This window comes from Cygnus olor, assembly GCF_009769625.2.
Source record: "Cygnus olor isolate bCygOlo1 chromosome W unlocalized genomic scaffold, bCygOlo1.pri.v2 SUPER_W7, whole genome shotgun sequence".
NCBI lineage: Eukaryota > Metazoa > Chordata > Aves > Anseriformes > Anatidae > Cygnus > Cygnus olor.
The window spans coordinates 1,469,520-1,487,998 of record NW_024429078.1 but is presented as its reverse complement, the minus strand read 5'-3'; the positions used below and the strand labels follow the sequence as shown (position 1 = coordinate 1,487,998).

At 46.1% G+C, this 18,479-nt stretch overlaps 2 protein-coding genes across 2 annotated transcripts in view; both read right to left on the bottom strand.

Moving 5' to 3' along the window:
* The window catches only part of LOC121063021 (CUGBP Elav-like family member 4), a 1,483,068-nt gene that overhangs the window by 432,385 nt on the left and 1,032,204 nt on the right, over nucleotides 1–18,479 (bottom strand). The window lies entirely within an intron of this gene.
* The window catches only part of LOC121063038 (tubulin polyglutamylase complex subunit 2-like), a 52,096-nt gene that overhangs the window by 20,955 nt on the left and 12,662 nt on the right, over nucleotides 1–18,479 (bottom strand). The window lies entirely within an intron of this gene.

The following is an 18,479-nucleotide window of genomic DNA, read 5'->3' as shown; positions in this document are numbered from 1 at the left end:
CCACAGCTGTGCACCGGTGGCAATATCGCACCATCCGAGACTCCCTGATTCCCATCCATAAGCTAATTCGTCAACTGGAGAGCCAAGGAGTGATCAGCAAGACTCATTCACCTTTTAATAGTCCCATATGGCCAGTGCGAAAGTCTAATGGTGAGTGGAGACTAACAGTGGACTATCGTGGCCTGAACGAAGTCACGCCACCACTGAGTGCTGCAGTGCCGGACATGCTAGAACTCCAGTACGAACTGGAATCAAAGGCAGCCAAGTGGTATGCCACAATTGATATTGCTAATGCATTTTTCTCCATCCCTCTAGCAGCAGAGTGCAGGCCACAGTTTGCTTTCACTTGGAGGGGTGTCCAATACACCTGGAATCGACTGCCCCAGGGGTGGAAACATAGCCCTACCATTTGCCATGGACTGATCCAGTCTGCGCTGGAGCAGGGGGAGGCTCCTGAACACCTGCAGTACATCGATGACATCATTGTGTGGGGTGACACTGCAGAGGAAGTTTTCGAGAAAGGGAAGAAAATAGTCCAAATCCTTCTGAAGGCCGGTTTTGCCATAAAACAAAATAAAGTTAAAGGACCTGCACGAGAGATCCAGTTTTTAGGAATAAAATGGCAAGATGGACGTCGTCAAATCCCAATGGATGTGATCAACAAAATAACAGCTATGTCTCCACCAACTAGCAAAAAGGAAACACAAACTTTCCTAGGTGTCGTGGGGTTTTGGAGAATGCATATTCCAAATTACAGTCTGATTGTAAACCCGCTCTACCAAGTAACCCGCAAGAAGAATGCTTTTGAATGGGGCCCTGAGCAACGACAAGCCTTTGAACAAATTAAGCAGGAAATAGTTCATGCAGTAGCCCTTGGGCCAGCCCAAACAGGACCAGATGTAAAGAACGTGCTCTACACCGCAGCCGGGGAGAATGGCCCCACCTGGAGCCTCTGGCAGAAAGAGCCTGGGGAAACTCGAGGTCGACCCCTGGGGTTTTGGAGTCGGGGATACAGAGGATCTGAGGCCCGCTATACTCCAACCGAAAAGGAGATATTGGCAGCATATGAAGGAGTTTGATCTGCTTCGGATGTGGTCGGTACTAAAGCACAGCTCCTCCTGGCACCCCGACTGACAGTACTAGGCTGGATGTTCAAAGGAAGGGTCCCCTCTACACATCATGCAACTGATGCTACATGGAGCAAGTGGGTTGCACTGATTACTCAGCGGGCTCGAATAGGAAACCCCAGTCGCCCAGGAATCCTGGAAGTGATTGTGGACTGGCCAGAAGGCAAGTACTTTGGGATATCATCAGAGGAGGAGGTGGTCCGTGCTGAAGAAGCCCCACTGTACAACAAGCTACCAGAAAATGAGAAGAAATATGCCCTGTTCACTGATGGGTCCTGTCGTATTGTGGGAAAGCATCGGAGATGGAAGGCTGCTGTATGGAGTCCTACACGACGAGTTGCAGAAGCTGCTGAGGGAGAAGGTGAATCGAGTCAGTTTGCAGAAGTGAAAGCCATCCAGCTGGCCTTAGATATTGCTGAACGAGAAAAGTGACCAGTTCTCTATCTCTATACTGATTCATGGATGGTAGCAAATGCCCTGTGGCGGTGGTTACAGCAATGGAAGCAGAACAACTGGGAACGCAGGGGCAAACCCATCTGGGCTGCTGCACTGTGGCAAGATATTGCTGCCCGGGTAGAGAACCTGGTTGTAAAGGTACGCCATGTAGATGCTCATGTGCCCAAGAATCGGGCCACTGAAGAACAGAGAAACAACCAGCAGGTGGATCAGGCTGCTAAGATTGAAGTGGCTCAGGTGGAGCTGGACTGGCAACATAAAGGTGAATTATTTATAGCCCGATGGGCCCATGACACCTCAGGCCATCAAGGCAGAGATGCAACATACAGATGGGCTCGTGATCGAGGGGTGGACCTGACCATGGACACTATAGCACAGGTTATTCATGATTGTGAAACACGTGCTGCAATTAAGCAAGTCAAGCAGTCAAAGCCTCTTTGGTATGGAGGACAATGGCTGAAATACAAATATGGAGAGGCCTGGCAGATTGATTACATCACACTCCCCCAAACCCGCAACGACAAGCGCCATGTACTTACAATGGTGGAAGCAACCACCGGATGGCTGGAAACATATCCTGTGCCCCATGCCACCGCCCGGAACACTATCCTGGGCCTTGAAAAGCAAGTCCTATGGCGACATGGCACCCCAGAAAGAATTGAGTCAGACAATGGGACTCATTTCCAAAACAACCTTATAGATACTTGGGCCGAAGAACATGGTATTGAGTGGGTGTATCACATCCCCTATCATGCACCAGCCTCCGGGAAAGTTGAACGATACAATGGACTGTTAAAGACTACACTGAAAGCAATGGGTGCTGGGACATTCAAAAATTGGGATACACATTTGGCAAAGGCCACCTGGTTAGTCAATACTAGAGGATCTGCCAACCGAGCTGGACCTGCCCAATCAAACCTGTTACGTACTGTAGAAGGGGATAAAGTTCCTGTAGTGCACGTAAGAAACATGTTGGGTAAAACAGTCTGGGCTACTCCTGCCTCAGGAAAAGGCAAACCCATTCGTGGGATTGCTTTTGCTCAGGGACCTGGATGCACTTGGTGGGTAATGCAAAAGAATGGGGAGGTCCAGTGTGTACCTCAAGGGGATTTAATATTGGGTGAGAATCGCCCATTAGTTTAATTGTATTATGCTTATTATCTAATACTGTATGTCATCACCACTGTGATTGCTGTATGTCAGTGTCCCATTAATGGTATCACAGTAAGTCCCGCAGATAACAACAAATGAATGTTAATAGAATTGGACAAGCACAGCGGTGTAATGGAACCAGAACGAGCTTCAATGTGCAACGATCCAACATCACTCACCATCTATTCTGCCCTGAAAGACTGCTATGACAGATGGAGCTCAAAGTCAGTCACAGACTAAACAAACTTAGTGGACATTTCATATACATATATGAAGGTGGTGACTAATTGGAATGTATTGGGAAGTGTGGGACCTAAGCATGACATAAATGGTATGGAGTAAGGGGTGGATGTATGTCCTGGTTTCAGCTAGGATAGAGTTAATTTTCCTCCTAGTAGCTGGTAGGGTGCTATGTTTGGAATTAGGATGAGAAGAGCGCTGATAACATGCTGATGTTTTAATTGTTGCAGAGCAGTGCTTACACCAAGCCAAGGACTTTTCAGCTTCTCGCTCTGTCCTGCCAGCGGACTGGCTAGGGGTGCAGCAGGAGCTGGGAGGGGACAGACCCAGGACAGCTGACCCAAACTGGCCAAAGGGGTATTCCATGCCATCTGACCTCATGCTAAACAATATATAGGGGTGGCTATCCGGGGTGGGGGGGCCGGCTGCTCAGGGATAGGCTGGGCATCGGTCAGCGGGTGGTGAGCAATTGCATTGTGCGTCACTTGTTTCGTACACATTATTATTAGTAGTACTATTATCATTATTATTATTGCTTTCCTTTCTTTTCTGTCCTAATAAACTGTCTCTATCTCAACCCACAGGTTTTCATTTCTTTCTAATTCTCTCCCCCATCCCAGAGAGGGAGGGGGGAGGGTGAGCGAATGGCTGTGTGGTGCTTGGCTGCAAGCCCGGTTAAACCGTAACAAAGAGGTGCTTCCATTGAGCTGTTAAGAGTGCTTCTAAGACCCAAGATCCTTCTCCTATGCATATCTCCACTGTGGAAGAAGCCTTTCTTAACTTAGACACTCAAGTTAAGCAGCAAATATGAAGGAGGAAGGATAAAGGCTTAATCCTCAGAACAACAAGAAGCCTACAGAACTATAGGTAATTGCAGGCACTGCTCCTGGTGACAGGAGAGCGTGCAGACCGGTGACCCTTCACTCCCACTGATGTGGAGAGAACACAAAATGAAACAGTACAGAAGAATGTCAGTTTTAAGAAGACAGGCAACATGTACGACGAATGAACTTACTGGTTGCTTTGTTTGCAGTTGTTTTACTAAAAAGAAAAAAAAAGAATCTAGAAAAGATTGAAGTGAGTTCACATTTAAACCATCATCAAACTCAAGATTCCAAGAGAGAATAAGACCCCAAAACTCAGGAGAGTTTAAGAAGATTTAAAAGATAAACTGGTTTCGTCTAGCTGAATCTTTAAAGTCTCCAGTGATGCCAGTTCCAAAATTTCTGTGTTGACTTTTCCCAGGGCTGCACCATCCTCCTTGAGGAAAAGTTTTCCTAATTGCAGTCTGAATCTCCAAGTTGCAACTTGTGGTCATTCTCCCTTTTCAGTGCCTTGTGCACCTTCTCAGAAACAAAGACACAAATAAGTCTCTTGGGGGTCAAACTCTAGCATTAAACCAGAAGGACAGACAACTTCTTTAAAACATACATCTGAGACCTGTATATAATCACAGGACTCGGGCAGCCACCATTTACAGAGAAAATGAACAAATAACGTGAGATTTGCAACACGGCATATCTGATGACTCAAGTGCTTCTGTGATGGGATTTCCAGCCTTTTTCAAAAAAGAGGTCTACTTCTTTCATTCAGCCAATTTAAAAGATACCCTGTTGGATATGGCCTGCTCTTTGTGCAGTGGGTTTGACACTCAGAGCAAGAAAACAGAAAATTACAAACTTTAAGAGCATTTAAAGGTCAGCAGTGCTGTCCCCCATATAAGCTTATCATGCCACAGATCCAGATGTTATTCAGGTAGGTATTCATAATTTGGCTTCAGAGGGCTGGATGAGTTTCAGAGCAGCTACAGAACTGCTTTGGAGAAAACAGAGGTGTCACACTAACAGTTTTCCAATACCATCCTTCTGCTGGGACTGGATTTGTAACATCTTCAGAACGGTGATCAGATTCTTCCCCATGTCTGCAGCCTGTGCATATCCAGATACCTGCCCAGATTTTTCCTCAACGCCTCTATCCAGCAGGAGCCACCTCCTAGCTGTGCATTCAGCTGCTGTGCTGGCTTCTGGTCATCAGTGACTGGTACGAGGAAGGAAAGGTTCTGGCCTCCTGTCCACATCCCTTCCCTACCCGAGGATCGGAGCTGCCCTTCTGCCTGTTGAAGCACAGTCCTGTTCTTTGAGTTGTTACAGTCCCTGTCCCCTAAGCTGTGGCATATACACAATGCAGGAACCTGTATCTCACCCCCGAGCTTCACTCCTGCGTGCTAAATAACGCACTATCTGGGCATACCCATTTATGCCTACAGCCGACAATTGACAAGTCCTAGATACTAATGGCTTTGCAGCTTGCAAGAGGGCACTTTGCTTTACTCAGCCTGTTGGTAAAAGTTAACATGGCAACAGGTGTATTAGTAGTGAAACCAGTATTGCTTGCTGTTAACAATGCATACCATAAATAATGCATACCATAAATGCTCATTTGATCTAGAGATAGTAGTTAGGATAAATATTAGGGGCACCTGGGAGATAATTGCTAGGTGAATAAATGGTTTGGAAACTAAGGTAAATACCATTGAAATCTAATGAGATCAGTAAAGTATCTAAGTAACTGGAAAGGGACCAATCAGATTAATAATGGGGCTGTGATTACAGAAGATGGGATATACATTCATCCAATGAATATAAAGATAACTGATGATTACGAGTATATTATGCAAATGTGTGTTTTTAAATAGTATAAATGTTTGTTGTGTGTACAAATCGAACAAGTTAGATTTGGGCAGATATGCCCCTAACTTCCGGCGCCTAATAAAGCACCTTCATATAATCACTCCGTGGTTGTGTGTCCTCGCGAACGCTAACAAGCCCATCAGCAGCCTGTCACTAACACAGTGTTTTCCTAATCCAGCTTGCCAAAATCTCCAGAGGTGACAGCTACTGAAGCAGAGAATCTGATACTACAGAAACTTTGCTTTGAGAAGAACTTAAGATCATCTGAGAAGAGCCTGCTGATGGCCTGGTGGTAAGTTTCAGAAGATTACTAAACCACATGGACATATCTGAAGTTTTTCAAATGCCTTTAACAAACGCACTTTCTTCTGTGTTTTTTTTTTTCTCAGTACTAAATATTTATAATTTCATGCTGTACTTTCACCACTTCTAATTTCAAGCTGTAGCTATAAAGCACAGTAACTAGGTTTAAAACTATGAAGAAAATATAACAGACCTGCTACAAAGCCTCAGAAGAGCAGAAATGTTTACATAGCACTTTTTAACATTTCCCCGACCTTTCCCCCGACCCCCCAAATTTTTACTAATCTACCCCAGCAGTAAAAATATATACGGGATATATGTGGGAACAGCTCTCTTGATTTCAGTGGGTGTTCGCCTGTAAGTGGGAGAACCAGATCCATTGGGATGACAGGTCCATGCACAAAAATCATGTCTGGAAAGGCCTTCTACTCCGAATCCTCCTTTTTCTGGAAGGAACCAGCTACACATGCATGTGTGAGAAACACTCTGTAGCCAATAACATAGGCTCAGGCGAGGATCTCAGTGAAGTAGCATTTTTATTCGCGATTGCAAAGGCGGGCGTCCCACAAGCAGGAGCACACCTACTAGTTCCATAACACCGTTTATATACTTTTTTTCTCGACGACCAGGACCCTCCCGTTTCCCCACTGAGTGGGTAATCCAGGTTCACAATCTATCCGGTGCTTCACAGACTCTTTGAGGTGGTAATGTTTCTTACACAGTGATTTCCGCCTAATTGTTCTAAGGATTCTGGTTGTCTGCATTTTACAAGGTTGTCTGTTAAGCTTTCTTATCACTGCAAGCATATCTCAATACCACATTCCTTCCCTCTAAACAGTGTAACTCTGCAAAAACAACATTTTTATTCCCACACGTTTCTCCAGCTGGCCACCCTCCCCACTTTGGATTCTCCTAAACATGTCCCCTTGTATGACTTTTCAAATGCTGGTGGAAAATGCTGTACCAGAGCAGATCTGGTAAAGCAGATCTGGTAAAGCTTTATTAATACCTTTCTCTCCCATCTGACAGAAAGGACTGACTAATATGTCATATTATGCTTAGCTACACGACCCTATGACTTCAAAACTGTTTTATTGACAGCAGAGACAGAGAATCAAGCCATTATTATATAACAAAAATGGCTTCATCTCTAGCAGCTATATTCCCCCTGCTCAACTGGTAGTTTCCAGGGTTGTGATCTCTAACCCCATAAAATACAATATTCCTAAAAACGTGCCAGAATTTGCTTAACCACAGCCCTGGCAAACAGCTGCTTTCACCCCAGTCATCTGGTTATGCTCATCAGCTCATGAAACAGAATATCCCAAGTGCCCAATATGGTATGTGAGGTCTATTTCTTTTGTTTATTGACCATAATATCCCCAAATAGTCTCCCAAGAAAGCACAGTCCCCTGAGGATAGAGAATATTAGAAACAGGGAGGCTTTGCTGCCAAGAACTGATCAACGCTGGATCCAGAGCTAAAACACTGACATACAGCAATTCACATAAATCAGTATTGAAAGAATGCCTCTGAAGCAAATATCCGAAAGAAATGGATAGCAATCAAAGCATATAGCTCTAGAGAAACTTCTCTGAAAATCCAAATGATTGTTATCCAACTTCTGGGGAGAGGAGGAAGGGAGTTATGCCACTTCTCAGGGCTTCCAAGTAGCAGAGCACATTACCAGCCACCTTTCTTTCCGTCTTCAGGCAGATTCATGACTGGTCTACCCTAGCTGCCAGAGAACACAGGTTAATTTTTGTAACCTACTGAGACATTTTCGTTCATCTTTTGTAACTCTGATCCCGGTGGGGCTCCCAGAATTTCCCATCCCTTCCTCTTATGGAAAGGCACAGGGCTGGGGTGGGCCCCATTCCCTGCTGCAGAGAACAGTATTTGGCAGTTCTCTTGAGGATTATGTTGTGCAGCTGCTATTTTAAATCAGATTATTATAAGGCTCCACAGGAGGAAAATACTGTATCAGAAACACTAACCACCTCCCAAAAGAACTCCAGCCTGTTCCCTGAGGGGAAGGAATTTGCAAGTGGCTTTGAGCTGTTTCACATGTCCCTGAGCTAGAGATAATGAGGAAGTAAGCGGTAGAAACAAAAACTTGAGCAAGGTCGAGAGAAATAACTTGGCTGCAGTGTTAAAGATGAGCTTTGCGCAGTGGCCAATTGCTGGCTGGCTTGAGGCGCATGTCTGAGGGTCTCTAACCAATTGTATGACAGATTCAGGCACGTGGACAGCGCACGGGGTTATGGGAAAAGTATATGTAGTGGAGAAAAATGGCAATAAAGGTCTCCTGTTCAAGAGCCATCAGGAGTCCGTGTCTTGCATCCCTTCAAATGGTGACCCCAATGTGATCGGGAAGAGAGCAATGCTGAGAGAAGTGTCTGAAGGGACCCCAGCCGAACGACTCAAGCTGGTGGCGGGACCGCGGCTTTAATCCTGGGACATCACCTCAAGAAGCAGGTGAGCAGCTGGGGCATTAACTATGGGAGCTAATCTATCAGCCGAGGAGGAGGAGGCGATAGCTAAGCTATTGACTCAACTCCTGGTAGAAAGACGAGTGAAATATGACCCGTATAAAGTGAAACGATTGCTAAAGTTCTTATGAAAGAATGGGGCCCCAGCAACAGCTTTGGCGGTGTTTGATGTAAAAACTTGGGAGAACGCGGGGACAACTATATGGGATGCTGCCTCACGGGGAGATGCAACAGCTGCTGAGGTGATGACGACCTGGTGCTTAGTAACTGAGACATTGAGATCCTGGCAAGCAGAAAAAAGGGTATCGACAGCGGCCGCTCAGGCTACACAGGCGGGTGAAATAAAATGCGGTGACTGCATACCGCCAGAGGAAGTAAACCTGACAGACTTGGGAATAGAGGCAGAGACAATGTCCCAGCGGCCGTCAGCACCACCGTTGCCGCTGACCACAAGGTCAGCGGCGCCGCCTGCAGGGGATCCTTTTGACCCCTGAGATAGTTGGAAATAACTTCAGAGAGAAGCAATAAAGGACAGGGGGCCGCAGGGCTCGTTTTTCCAGTCCAAGTTCGGGATCGCAGGCAAAATGACTGGAACCCCTTCCAGTGGGACCTTATTAAAGAACTGCAGAAGACGGTGACCGCTTATGGGTTATCGGCCCCGTTTATGCAGTCCCTGCTGGAGAATGTCATGACGGGACAACTTTTAACTCCCTTTAACCTACGACAAATGGCGGCAATGATATTAACTCCGACACAGAAATTATTATGGGAACAGAAATGGAGAAATTTGTGTGAACATGCAGCGCTCCAAAATTTAGAAAGGCAGCCGGGGGATCCACTTCTCAGAGCCGGTATACCTCAACTGATGGGTACAGACGTGATAGTGGATCCACGCCTTCAGGCGTGTCTACATCCAGGCATCCTCTGGCTGACTGCAACCCTAGCCCTCCAGGCAATGTTAAGAATTCCAGAGACCGGAAAGCCTGGGCAGCCCTTTACAAAGGTCCAGCAAGGGGTGTCTGAACCATACATGCAGTTTATAGATCGGCTTCGCGATTGACAATCGGGAAGCAAAAGAGGCCTTGCTGCAAAAGCTAGCGGTAGAAAACGCAAATACCGACTGTAAAAAAGTACTCCAGGCCTTGCCTGTGAATACAACAATAGTTCAAATGATAGAGGCGTGTAACCGAGTGGGTTCTATCGAACATCATACCGAATCGCTGGCGTCCGCCTTTGCAGCAGCACTAACCATCAGTCAGGACCCCAAGGGTCAGAAAAAACGCTGTCGGTTTGGAGACCCGAGCCACCTAGTCTCCGCATGCCCCTGGCGGGGGCGGAGGGGTAACTCGCCGGCAGTTCCGCCCACTTTGTGTCCCAGATGTGGGAGGGGACGCCACTGGGCGAGCCAATGTCTCTCTAAATACAACGCGGAAGGACAGCCTTTGCCGCCGCGGCAGGGAAACGGGAAGAGGAGCGCGGGGCGGGGCCGCGCGACGACACAAGCACCCCCGCCTCCCGGTCAAAGAAGGAACCTCCCACAAAGGAGGGCTCCAAACGTAATGCTGACGCAGGGTCCAGCGCCACCTGCAGCCCCGCCGACACTATCACCACCGTGGACGCCCTCTCCGCCAAAACAAGAGGGAGTGCCGGAGTGGATGTCTCCACAGTAACAGACACCACCTTGTGGGGTGCTCATGTTCATAAAATTCCATTGAACGTCAAAGGACCAATTGGGAATGGCTGTAGTGTATTGCTGCTAGGACGATCAAGTACAACTTTGACCAGATTGTTTGTTTTGCTGGGGATAATTGATGCCGACTATAATGGACAATTCCAAGCTATGGCTTGGACACCGTCTCCACCAACGTCAATACCAAAGGGAACTAGAACAATTGATTCTTTTCCGAGCGGTAGTACCAAAGGCTGTGGACGCTATCAGGGGAGCGGTAGTATTCGGATCAACCGAATTCCCCAAGGTATTTTGGGCTGCCGGCATAGCCCAGCATTGGCCAACGCTTACTGTTACCCTTTGGAATAGCTCTGAGCACCCACACTCCAGTCAATGCAAGATGCTGGTAGACACTGGAGCGGATGTTACCATCATTGCCATTAAAGACTGGCCCTCTGCTTGGCCCATGACAACTCCCACAGGCGGATTGGTTGGAGTGGGAGGAATGTCAAGCACCTTTCAGAGTGCCACGATGCTTACTATAAAAACCCAATAAGGTACTACGTGCATGGTACGCCCTTACATTACTAATATCCCCATCAGCCTGATGGGGCGAGATGTGATGGGGCAATGTAAATTCACCATCTCTTCCCCTGAAAATTTTCAGTAGCGGCCATTGATGAGCGACTGACACTCCATCTCACTAGTATGGGTGGATCAATGGCTGCTTACAAGAGATAAGGTCGCGGCGCTGCAGGAGTTGGTTCAAGAACAACTCCAACAAGGACATATTGTTCCGACAAACACCCCATGGAATTCACCGGTGTTTATCATCAAGAAGAAGAGCGGGAAATGGAGATTACTGCATGATTTGCAACGAATCAACGCAGCGATCAAGGACATGGGCTCCTTGCAGCCAGGATTACCCTCACCTACAATGATACCCCATAATTGGGACATCGTTGTTATGGACTTGAAAGATTGTTTTTTCACAATTCCTTTGCATCCTGATGACACTCCTCGTTTTTGCCTTCTCGGTACCAAAGATCAATAGGGAGGAGCCTATGGACCGATATCATTGGACTGTACTACCACAGGGCATGAAAAACTCCCCAACTATGTGTCAAACCTATGTTGCAAAAGCTATCCAACCAGTACGCCAATGCTTCCTGGAGATATATATATACCACTACATGGATGATATCCTACTAGCTGGACCATCTAGTGATAAGGTCTAAGAGGCACCGCCTGCCTTAAAACAAGCGTTACAGACAGCAGGACTCCAAATTGCACCTGAAAGGGTGCAGACCCAAGCACCTTGGAAGTATCTGGGGTGGAAGATTTTACAGCAAACCATTCAACCACAGCAGATATCCATTAATGCAGATGTTAAGACACTGAACGATGTACAGAAATTACTAGGAAATATAAACTGGATTAGAGTACAGTGTGGGATAGACAATTCGATATTGGCACCTCTATTTGAATTATTAAAGGGAGATGCTGATATTAATGCCCCAAGGCGATGGACTGAGGAGGCTCATAAAGCATTGCAGATGGTTAACAAAAGAATCTCGGCACAGCAATGCCATTGCTGTAGTGAGAACCTCCCCCTTCAATTATATATTTGTAATCAAGAACCACCACCAGTGGCTATTATTGGGCAATGGGATCCCTGCCGTAAGGACCCCTTAGTGGTCCTGGAATGGGTCTTTTTACCCCATCAACCCTCAAAAACTATTGTAATGCGAGTAGAAATGTTTGCCGTCCTAATAAAGAAAGGACATGAGAGAATAGTTGAATTAGCAGGAGAAGAGCCCAATCTGATTATAATTCCCATAGTAAAAGACTATTTCACCTGGCGCTTGCAGAATAGTTTAGAGCTCCAAATAGCGTTGATGGGATTCAGCGGACAGGTTGATACCCACCATCCACCTCATAAAATGTTCTCCTTTTATAATAATATAAAAATTGAAGAGCGGCTGTTGTGCCAACGGCAACCAGTGAATGCGCGGACAGTCTTTACAGATGGGTCCGGAAAAACAGACAAAGCTGTAGTAACTTGGGAAGAAGGTGGAAAGTGGAAAAACCAAATTGAGCGGATCCAAGGTTCCCCACAGACAGCTGAATTACATGCTACTATAACGGCTTTTAAGCGCTGGCCAACATTACCTTTGAATACTGTATCGGACTCGCAATATGCTGTAGGTGTCGCTCAGCACATTGAGAGGGCACATTTGAGACATATCCCAAAGGACACATCACAGGAATTCCTCATTCCCCCACGGGTCAATCCATTGTAGAGCGCACACATTGCACCTTGAAAGCACAACTAAAAAAGCAAAAAGGGGGAGACACCCAGGAAACACTACAGAACAGGCTGGAAAAAGCACTTCACGTAATGACTCACCTATCATTACCCTTTCCTCACGAAAAGGTACCACCCATAGTAAAACATTACAAAAATATCAATTCCGTGCTCTCACAGGTGCCACAATCAGAGCAGGCCTTGGTGATGGTAAAAAAATTTAAATACAGGCCTTTGGGACGGACCCCATCCTCTAATAACTTGGGGTTGAGGGTATGCTTGTGTCTCCACAGGTCACGGACCAAGATGGGTACAGGCAAGGGGAGTAAGGCCGTGGTTGGCCTCCTCCTCACAATCGCCACTGTCATCGGTTATTGCCAGCCCTGGCAATACACACTGCAACATCTGGGTCACCCTCGCCAACATGACAGGACAAGAAGCGATGTGCCTGTCCCGGGCTAGTGCTAACGACCCGTTTATGACATGTCTGGTGGGGATCCCGGCAGATAACAAAGATTGGACTGTCTACTTGCTGCAAGCGCCCCTAGAGCCACAGGAATTAGATATCCTGGGATGTGAAACAGCAACAGCATGTGTAAGGTTCAATTACATGGGCAAAAACCAAACCATGAAACAAATCGTCAACGCCACACTTGCTCCTTATCACAATGCATCTCTTTGGTGTAATTATACAAAACTATAATAGCATCATTCCTTGCGCCAGGAGCCGCTCTGCTCGGCTGCGGGATCGACTGTGGAGCGGACGCCCCTAGGTGCACCCTGAGCATTTTCCTCAGAGGGGCCTCCACTCTCAGTCGCTCACTGCGGGAGTAGACAAGGACCTCCTGAAGCCGCGGACAAACAGTATGTTTTACAGTACAGGAAGGGCCTATAAGTCATATGCGTGGCCAGGACAGCTGGTAAATCACACAGAGACGTCTGGCGTGCAGCACAGTCCCCGTACGGGAGGAGGGTACCCTACAAGCTTTGAGACAATGTCACAGAATCACAGAATCATCTAGGTTGGAAGAGACCTCCAAGATCACCTAGTCCAACCTCTGACCTAACACTAACAAGTCCTCCACTAAACCACATCATTAAGCTCTACATCTAAACGTCTTTTAAAGACCTCCAGGGATGGTGACTCGACCACTTCCCTGGGCAGCCCATTCCAATGCCTAACAACCCTTTCAGTGAAGAAGTTCTTCCTAATATCCAACCTAAACCTCCCCTGGCACAACTTTAGCCCATTCCCCCTCGTCCTGTCACCGGGCACGTAGGAGAATAGACCAACCCCCACCTCGCTACAGCCTCCTTTAAGGTACCTCTAGAGAGCGATAAGGTCTCCCCTGAGCCTCCTCTTCTCCAGGCTGAACAATCCCAGCTCCCTCAGCCGCTCCTCATAAGACTTGTTCTCCAGACCCCTCACCAGCTTCATTGCCCTTCTCTGGACTCTCTCGAGCACCTCCATGTCCTTCTTGTAGCGAGGGGCCCAAAACTGAACACAGTACTCGAGGTGCGGCCTCACCAGAGCCGAGTACAGGGGGACAATCACTTTCCCAGTCCTGCTGGTCACACTGTTTCTGATACAAGCCAGGATGCTGTTGGCCTTCTTGGCCACCTGAGCACACTGCTGGCTCATATTCAGCTGCCTATCAACCAGTACTCCCAGGTCCTTCTCTGCCAGGCAGCTTTCCAGCCACTCATCTCCCAGCCTGTAGCTCTGCTTGAGGTTGTTGTGCCCCAGGTGCAGGACCTGGCACTTGGCCTTGTTGAACCTCATACAGTTGGCCTCAGCCTATCAGTCCAACCTATCCAGATCCTCCTGCAGAGCCTTCGTGAGTTACTCCACAAGGAACACAGCCAGAGATGATACAAACAAGTTTGGTTATTATTTTAAGCGATATATTCTTGTGGTATGAATGAGAAGTGCAAGGGGCCTCTTTGCGTGATTGTGCTGTGCGAGTGAGAAGCAGCACCCCTGCGAAGCAACATCCCTAGCGCTTAGTGGCTTGTTGACTGATGTAGATTCTAGTAGGCACGCTACTTTACAATCATAATTCTGCTTGTGATTTTCACTGTTGCTTATTGTACCTTGCTTATTGCAATGTCTGCAGTGCTTGATAGAAAAATCTATAAAAAGCATTTGGTTGGTTGAAAACAAAAAAGGGGGAATTCACAAGTGGCTTTGTGCTGTTTCACACGTCCCTGAGCGTCCCCTAATAATGTGGAAGTAAGCGGTAGAAACAAAAACTTGAGCAAGGTCGAGAGAAATAACTTGGCTGCAGTGTTAAAGATGAACTTTGTGTTGTGGCCAATTGCTGGCTGGCTTGAGGCGCATGTCTGAGGGTCTCTAACCAATTGTATGACAGATTCAGGCACGTGGACAGCGCATGGGGCTACGGGAAAAGTATATGTAGTGGAGAAAAATGGCAATAAAGGTCTCCTGTTCAAGAGCCATCAGGAGTCCATGTCTTTCATCCCTTCAGTTCCCCATTAAGCAGCCTGAAGAACTGTACCTTTCCTTGTGCACTGGTTCTGCTGGCTCCACGTCTGCAGCTCTCCCACCCGCTGTGCCACAGGGCAGGTGGAAGGAGGGCAGATCCTGTGCTCCTGGGTGTCAGGGATTGCAGGCTCACCTAACACTGAGGGAAGGCATTGCAAAAGGATGGGAAGAAGAGGCTCTGTGGATCTGTGCACCTGCACGCTGATTTCTGAGTCAAAAGGAGATATGGTAGACACGAAGAGGACGGCTTCTAGAATAGTCAGGAACAGCCACCTCAGTTCCCAGTGGGATTTACATGCAGAGAGCTTCTGAGTCGTCTGGCATTCTAAGACAGCCCACATCAGGAAAGCCCCAGACTGCTGGAGGGCTTTTTTCTATTTTATTACAGAAAAATAAACCTTTGTAGACAAAGAGCATACGAAGAAACAAAAGATTGCTCATGTGGAGTTGTAGAATATCAATGCTCCAGCAGCATGATGGAGCCAAGGACCACTCAAAGACAGTTGAGGGCAGCTTGGACACTTAAGAAGCTAATTAGAGGAACTGGCAAAATCACCTCCTTCATTTTGTGTGCCTTGCTGAGGTGCTGAGCCCTGGGACTCCCAACTCCTCCTAACAGATTGTTGTGGTTTAGCCCGGCTGGCAGCCAAACACCACACAGCCGTTCGCTCACCCTCCCCCCTCCCTCTCCGGGATAGGGGAGAGAAACGGGAAAGTGAAGTCTGTGAGTTGAGATAAAGACAGTTTATTAAGACAGGGAAAAGAATAACAATAATAATAATAATAATAATAATAGTATTAATAGTAATAATGTGTACGAAATAAGTGATGCACAATGCAATTGCTCACCACCCGTTGACCGATGCCCAGCCTATCCCCGAGCAGCCGGCCCCCCCTCCACCCCGGCTAGCCACCCCTATATATTGTTCAGCATGACGTCAGATGGTATGGAATACCCCTTTGGCCAGTTTGGGTCAGCTGTCCTGGGTCTGTCCCCTCCCAGCTCCTGCTGCATCCCTAGCCTGCCCGCTGGCAGGACAGAGCGAGAAGCTGAAAAGTCCTTGGCTTGGTGTAAGCACTGCTCTACAACAATTAAAACATCAGCATGTTATCAGAGCTCTTCTCATTCTAATCCAAAACATAGCACCCTGCCAGCTACTAGGAGGAAAATTAACTCTGTCCTACCTGAAACCAGGACACAGATGCAATTTTATATTTTTGAAAAGCAAACCAATGATCTGAGTGACTTATTTCTCCTCCGGTTAAGGCAAAAAGAAAATCTAGATCAGACACTGTCACTGCAGATACCGGAGTGCCTCCTACCGATATTTTAGTATCATGGCTGCTCTTACAAACTGCATGTAGAGGGTAGCAGGGCAGTTGCCAACCAAGTTGTAGGAGTGGGAACTGATTCAGAGCAGGATATACAATTATTAGCACTGCCATTTCAGTGACCTGAAAACAGTCTCTACTCTCCCTTCTGCTTGTCTCATTTCCTACGGGAAAAGATAACATCTTCACAGGTCTGAAATACCAGGAATCATGAAAAAATTACCTGCTTTCATTCAAATATTTTGAAATGCTTCAAGTTTTGGGGAAGTGATGTTACCCACGTAAATACCTGACAAACATATATCTTAAATATTTTTGTGAGCATGCCAATTTCCAATAAAATATTCAGGATTGATTTCAAGTTACCAGCTCTTTCTGCCTGCCTGTGTCTAAAAGAAAGCCTTGGAAAAATCTCTTCTGTTCTCCTGCTGTATTACTGCACTGTAACCTATCAAAACGCTCACCTTCCCTCGTAGAGCTCATTGCAGCTGACTGGCATTCAATAAGCTGTTCTAAGATCTTAAAACTTCCACCATTGCATCCAGTTAAATACTTGCACAAACCAGGCACAGCCCAATTTAACTAACGCAGCTAACTGAGACAAGCAGGAAAAAAATATATTTATATATTGCCAGCATTATTAAAATACAATTGTAATAATTCATAACTAAAAAAGGCTGATTTTTCTTATAAGAGTTTTGGAATACCATGGATTTTCTCTTGGCAGAAATACATTTCCTTTGCAAAACTGAAATGGGACTGGAAAAAAAATATTGTAGAAAAACTGTTTAAATATATATATATCTCTCTTAAGAGTAGAGCTTTTATTTGGTGAGTCTCAATAAAAAGATGGGATTCTTTTGGGAAAAAAAAAGAGTATAATTTGGGGAATAGTTTAAGATTTTTTTTTTTTTTGCAGGCACAAAAAGGTCTGCAAATAGTTTCCTAACCAAATATGTAGAGGGGAGTTGAAAATACTGTCTATGACAAGGTCTTGTTAAAAGCTCGGCCATGGAGAAAATGATTATGTGCATAAGTGTTGCCACCTAGTGACTAGGAGAAAACACTGATGAAAGTAACATAAGTATGTATACCGAGAGATGCAAGTAAGATTAGTTTGGAGAAAAAATGAGGTACAAGTTCACCCCTTAAGGGCCTTGTGAGGTGCTGAATGCCTTGCACTTAATCATCACTGCAGGACATGCTGCAATTGCGTGCACTGTTATAGATATCAGACTTCTTCCCCAAAGCTCAGGAAATAAAGGGAAAAAAATTATCTTTTCATTCAAGAAAGATTTCAAATCTCATCAATACAACTGGAAACAAACAAAAAAAAATAGTGAAGTCGTTCACTGTTAGTAGTCCAGTCCAACCATATCTACTTAATTTTCACCATTTATTTCCACAATTAACCTATCTCCTTCATTAGGGGAAGAAAAGCTGAAGTTTTGACAACTTTGAAACAAAGTGTGTTGACTGAAGCTTTTCAAAGCTTGGTTTTACAAGAACAGTTAAAATTTAAAACAAACCTGATACAATTTTGAGGATAAGAGGCACCTGAAAATGAGAACAACATGTTCTGGAGGAGCAGTCCTCTCCCCTTCATTCCAGAGGAAAAGGAGTGAACATCACTCTGCTGCTTCCAGACCTGAGCTGGCTTGCAGCCAGGGTGCCTCAGATTTTCCATCCCTGTTAATCCAACACCTGAACAGCTACAGTAAGTCAGGAACCAGTTCACATGAACCTGAAAAATCGGACATTTCTGCCTGACCACAGTTATGGGCTACTGTACACTGTACAAGTTCCAGTAAATAACACAGGTTTCCATCACATACATTCTGACCTGGATTATTCTTAAAGATCACTAACTGACATAGGATGCTACCAGAACTTGTGCAAGATTTTTCACTACTACTTTGGAAAATGACTGTAAATGGCAAGGTGGCAAAGGGGAAGTTATTTTAGGTAGTAGAAACAAGTGCAGTGTATGGAATAATGTGTATTCGGGAATAGTCAGGGTTGGAGGGAGGACAATTCACTCAACTCCATTCTCTGCCATGCTCCTTCCCAAAGGCCAGTCAGCTACAACCGTTCCTTCCCAACCCGTGAGAAATACCTAAAAAGCAGTTATTCTCCCATGGTGATGGGACTGACAAATGTATGTATGTTCAAAAAGAGGACTAAGAGTGTCATCTCTGTCTACC